A 6243-nucleotide genomic window follows, 5' to 3' on the forward strand; every position below is an offset into this window, starting at 1 on the left:
GGTTGTCGTTTCGTGAGTCCGCAACAAAAAAAGTTTCAAGCTTTTGCGTTCACAACGGATTCGCCGACGCTAGGCTGGCGTTCATCGACATTTATCTGCATGGAGCGTTGCATTACGAATTTTACGCTTCGGCTTAATAATTTTGTCCGCACAGAAAGGCCGCTTGATGTCTGTTGTCGTGACAGCGCCTCTAATATCACCTAACGCCTTCAACTATATCTGCAGTGTACGCTTAAGATCCCTTTGGCTCATAACAAGGCGCTCTTGTAGCATTGCGGGTTAAAACCTTAGCACCAATCATTTCAGTACGTTCCACCGTGCTGTTTGCAGACGCAAGCAGGAGTGTGGTGCCAATAAAATATTCTCACTGACACTTTTTACGTGACATCTCTGGCAATACTAGACGTAAAGCTCGTGTCGACGTGTTAGACAAGACTTGTTCACGCATTGCGCGCCCAATACTCTCCGGCATTCTTACACGCCACTCCTGCCACCCGCAAACCCTTGTTATTTCACCCATACAATGAACGCAAGATTCGATTAAGGAAGCCATGGCAGAGTTGTGCATATGTTTCCACTTATTGGAATTGACCAGTTGTTCACGAAAATTCTGCCTATTTGCCTAATTGCTGCCGGCTCCCAGAGTGCGATTTTTGTAGGACAAGTCGCGTCGCCAAAAAACTCGCGCACGATGGAGCACAGTGCTGCAAAGGCAATGCCTTACGGGCGCCGAACTGTGGTATGTGCCAAGTACGAGCATTTCGCTCTTTGTGTATTAAACTTGAAAAAATGGTGATCGGAACAAACCCCGCGGTATATAGCTAGCTAAAGGATAGCACGCGTTCTGGGAGAAGCCTGTGTATGCCGACTTTTGTTTTATGCTCATGCATAAGGTGATAAGAGGAGTAATTATCGGATTATCATCTATCGATAACTATACTAGAGAGAATGTGCCTCCCGTGAATTTTATTTCGCCCGTCTTTTTTCACCGCTGTCAAAGTCTGTCGTACGCCTTCAAGGAAGTCAGTGTTCCGTTGCTTCGCAAGAAAAGAACAAATAAAATAATTATATCTAGAATCGCTTTGTACCATGCACGTGCCAGATACTTCCAGCAGTGTCGACAAACGAGGTTCTTGTAGCGCAGGTTAATGTTTATGGAAATACAAGGTGCCAGTGTTGAGTGTGAAAAAAAAAAGCTTTGTATAGTTTGTTTTGCTCTTTGCAGCACTCCTACAGTCTTTATTGTGTTTCAAGCATTTTATGGTGTGATGCTTCCTACATATTGTGAACAGATTAATGCATAGTGACGTTTACGGTATATGCTGTTTCTGGTTCATAAACTTTGATGTCTTTGATTTAGTTGTTGCAAGACACCGCAGAGGCCATGAGAAGGTTCTTCGACTAAAAGTGCCCGGCTTCACAATCGGTGTACCAAAAACGTGGGACGCATAATACGCGAACAATCCTGTTCTCCAGCTCTTTTTTTTCACCCTTTCAAAAGTGTACGGAACAGGATCTTAAAAGGCGTAAACAAGCTCTGGGCAATAGGCAGTCCGGGAGCCGGGTCTCTCGTGAAGCGGTATCATATGGTCCTCGGCTCCACTCCAGACAGGCTTCCTTGGCCCAAGTTCCCTTCACAGCACACCGTTCCAACACATCGCCCTGCTTTCAAGCTCACTTTGGTCACGAACAAAACAGTGCCTCCGCCAATACTTCGGCAGAGCTCTCACTTGCGCAGCTGGCGATTTTGCTGACATTACAACGCAATGGTGGCAGCGGTGTGCGTAATTTTTAAGTTACTCTAAATTACCGTGCAGTTTCGAAAACTTAGGGAGATTCAATTGTTTTTTTAAATCATGTTATGCTTTTTCGTCATTAGGAGCGTAAATGCACTTTCTTTCAGCTGTAATGTTTTGTGCGAGTGTCTGTATTTCCATTCAGCCCCTGTTGGCTTGTCTACCCACTTTTTGGATGATGGCTTCTCTCAGTGACTCGGCTCGCTACCCTGAAAAGGTTGCCGACCGATATTGTAAACACTTGAACTTGAAACACTGGATTAGGCAGATACGTTTTTTCACCCATTTTCTACGGCCTGAGGGGTCTGCTTATGAGGCAAAATTGAGCACTGAAGAACCTTTGAAAGGGTTTATTATGGTCCGTCTTGACTGCTTGCGTTGTAAAAAAACAAAAATCTATGTAGATGTCTGTGAAAGTAGCGCCATTAATCGAGGACAATGCACATAAAATGATTCTCATTGCTAAAGCCATATAAATCCTCCTCCACCATGGTTGAGAGGAGAGAGTATTATAAATTGTTCAGCTAACCATGATAAATCTCCGACTCAATGACGCGAAAAAATGTCTGCTTGTGAACTGCGAGAATTTTCGAGCTAGCCAACATATTAAAATAATGTCATAACAGAATTGTAGAGGGTTCTATTCGGCATTATAACATTGTATTCATGTGTAAAGATTCGACGTTTTATTGCCAGTATTACCGGTATGGGATGCTATGAGACACACGCTGCGGTGTGGGGGTGAGAGGGGCTACCTTTTGGCACACAACACACCCGGTGCGTTTCGCCTGGCTTCTCCGGGGGCTTAAAGTACCTGCTTCTCTTCCGTAAACACCACAGAATGCCTGCTTTTGTGTACGTCTTGTGTCGGCGAATATTGCGTCTGTGTTTGGCTATCGTATTGTCAGCCACTGCATGTTGATGCGGCGTGCCCTGCGCCATGTGCGCACACGAAAGAAAAAAAAATTATTCAGTAAAATTATAACTGTGTGGCGTGTTGTTGTGTGTAATAATTATTGTAGATGTCACCACTTTCGGCTGGAAAGAAGCAAACGATACACAAACACTTGGCAGAGATGTAGCTTTTACACGACCTCGGTGGTATGTTGATAGTTCACTGTATGTCGCCTCCAGGACTTGCGAAAACGTTTTGTTTTCTTATTGTTTCCGTGTTTGCTTGTCTCGTTCATATTCGTAAACAATTCCCAGTAACGCAAGACATTCGGGAAGGTCATGGCGTTAAAAACGGCGTCGCTGATGAGGGTGCGCAACGGTAGCGGAGCAGTGCTCGTTCGGGTTCACTGGTTGATGCTTCCCCGGGGGAACACGGACGCGCCAAGGAGAGATCGCGGACTGAGTCGGATACCGAGCGACTCACCCTCGCCCCCTTGTGGCGTCGCCATTGCCGCGCTGGTTGCTTCCCTCAAGAATTTGTGGCAGCTGTTCTGGAATGGGTGTCTGCGCACCATGACAAGTCGGGTTCATCGAGGGCGCACGACAGAAGCCATGACAATTACCTGATCAATCTCCGTAGGGCAGCCGTAATTACTCGTCGAGCGAAAAAAAAAAAGAGTCAAAGTCTCTTTCCTTCGGCCGAGTGCCACGCCGTGCGCTCGGCCTGTTGTTGCTCCGAACCTTGCATGCTGAAGTGCCTCGACACCCTGTGGCGTGACGTCGATTGTTTTTGCACTCGTGTTCCAAGTTCGGGCCGCGGGCTCCACTGCGAAACGTGGTAGAAGGAGTAGATCTGGACGGACTCTCTCTGGGTGCAGAGATAGCCTCGTCTGCCCTATGCGCCTCTCCATCAGCCATTATGCCACATCCACAGCCAAGCATTTGTGTCACAATATATCTTTGCTAATAGTAGATTTAGCTTCATTCTGCTGACGTACGCAGGGCCCAATCAAACCTTTTTATTCTGTCAAGCATGTACTATGTCACGTTCACGTGGCAATAACGGATTGCCCTAAGGTGCTTAGTGAAGTGTATTTTTTCATGTGTGCCTCGTTTATTTTCATTTTGGTGTATCAAATGCCCGTTTTCTGTACATTTAATTGTGAAAACGTTCTCCATACTGTCATCTTGCATAAGTTTATGGCCACTGTAGCAAGATTGTATTCCGTGTACTGTTGCATTCCTCTTCGCGCTACACTTACACCAACCCTCGTCTAGTTTACAATGATTTGCACCATGTCCTTAGCCCCGGCTTTATTTGTAATATAGAGTGAATGCTCTCGCCAAACATGTTTGTGAATTTTGTCTAGTGCACAAAAGTCACCATACACTTGTACAGCATCACCCGGACCAAATGAAGGCATCAAATGCTCTACCCCAGGAACTTCACCGCGCACGCTATTACAGATGGGCCACGGTAATTAAAACAGTTACTGCTGGCGATGAGTATTCAGGCAAGATTGTCTAGGAAAGCTTCAAAGGAGCTTGCCTCGAAGTGCCCAGTAAATACGCGACTAAAGAACCAGCGTATTATTTTTGACTGGATCTTAGTTCAAAATCATTTCAGTGGTGAATTGGGCACTGAAGAAATGCCTTTTGCTTCGCATCAAAGCCACGTGATTAGCTAATTTTTCTCCTTGCAACATTCTTATTTTTTTTGTAGTATTCTTAATAGGTATATGCCGTGTTTCTGACGAAATCCTTGATCCTACTTTTATGCTGCAAATATGCATTAATATACGACAGAAGGAAACAAAAGCAACAACTTCAGAGCGCATATTAGAAATGCGGAAAAAATGATTAAATAGCGCATAAAATAACACATAAAATGGTGTATAGAGCTCACTTTTCTCTTTAAGCAAGTGTTTTCTTTTTTTTTTCAACACTTAGGGCTGGGTTTTGAAGAGTAGTCGCACGTCATGCTTCGAATGATTTCGAAGAACGGACAAAACCGCGTCAAAACTGCGTCTTGCAACAGTCTCTGGGAGCCTGTAGAGGAGCAGGGTAGGAGGAGGAGAAAAAAGTGTGAAGGAAAAAATACGTATATTTTCATCTTGACAGCGATCGTACATCCTCTGGTTTCTCTTTTGAAGCGCCCGACTTTCGCTGTTACGATTGAACTCCACCCTCCTGTGCCAAAATATTCGCCCAGCTCGACCAATAGTTGCCGAAATTAACCCTTGCTAGTATTGGCGTTGTTTAGGCTCGTGGTACACCTTTACAACAGCTCAAAATACTAACACTCACTCGTAGCTATGGCGTTCGGTGGCTCTCCAAAGTCTTTGTCAATTGTGCGCGTACCGCTCGTCATCAAAAACAAAAGTTACCCAAATTTTAAGCGCAAGTTCTAATTCTCTAACAAGGTTGACAAATTTCACTATTTGTTACTGTTGCTTATCTAAGTTAGGTATTTTGAGTGTTCTTACTGTTTGATCAACATAACATGCACACCCAGAAAAAGTTTACATCTGCCTGGCTCTGTTTCGCCGCCTCTTTTTCGGTGTGTGACATTTCTTGCGCTTTTCACGGTAGTAAAGTCGACGGAACCACTTTTTTTCCTTTCTTCTTTTATTATGCAAGGAGAAAGTAGGAAAGGCCTGATGTACTGCTCTTTGTTAAGCGGTACACCTATAGCAGCTGTTAAAGCTAATCGATACGGCTACAGTCAAAGTTTTCTACCCGCAGCTAACAAGTCCATTCATCAGTTTTGTAAATGGCAGTGACGTTTAACCATGTCAAGCTGGAAGTGTTCGTACAATTCTCTCGAGGGCTGTGCTTGACGAGAATCCTACTGTCATCTGCACATATGTGGTAATAAGTGAGAAGAGTTTCTGGGCCACAGGAAGTAGATACTGAAACACACGTACATTTTTTGACGGGATTCACCGACACAAGTGTTATATTCTGACTATTCTTGTTAACTTCTGGCGGATTGGACTTGGCACTTCATTATGGCATTGTATTTTTACTCGCCTCCAAGTTTCATTTCATTTTCACTTCTTCTTGCTTCCCTTTTGTTTGCTCCGTTGTGACGTTTAAACTGACGCGAAATCCACTTCATATGTCTGTGCCTGCAGGAGGTCAGTTTCGTGTACTTTCGGAATCTTGTGAAGGGAATCCCAGGCGTGGTCGATCTGCGGAATCTATTATACATTTAACCCTGTAATGCTCATCGTATAATTTTTGCTATGCTGAGTCTGATACATGAAAATATTGATTTCAGTGGAGAAAACGTAACGCATAGCCTGTAGTAGGGCTTTTGATACGCTGGAGCAAGTTTTCAGTTGTAAACACTTCCGCAAACCAACTAAATATATAATCCGTTACTATACTATTTAAGTTCCTACACTCTTAAAACAGTTGTACCCTTTGGGGTGTATATTTGCCTCACAACGATAATCGTCGTCTGTCTTGCTTGCACCTCCTTTCTTGAAAACACTGCACTCGCTACTTTCCTGTCGAGAATGCTCTCTCATGCTGATAACGGGCATGC

This window comes from Dermacentor albipictus, chromosome 1 (assembly GCF_038994185.2).
Source record: "Dermacentor albipictus isolate Rhodes 1998 colony chromosome 1, USDA_Dalb.pri_finalv2, whole genome shotgun sequence".
NCBI classification, from domain to species: domain Eukaryota; kingdom Metazoa; phylum Arthropoda; class Arachnida; order Ixodida; family Ixodidae; genus Dermacentor; species Dermacentor albipictus.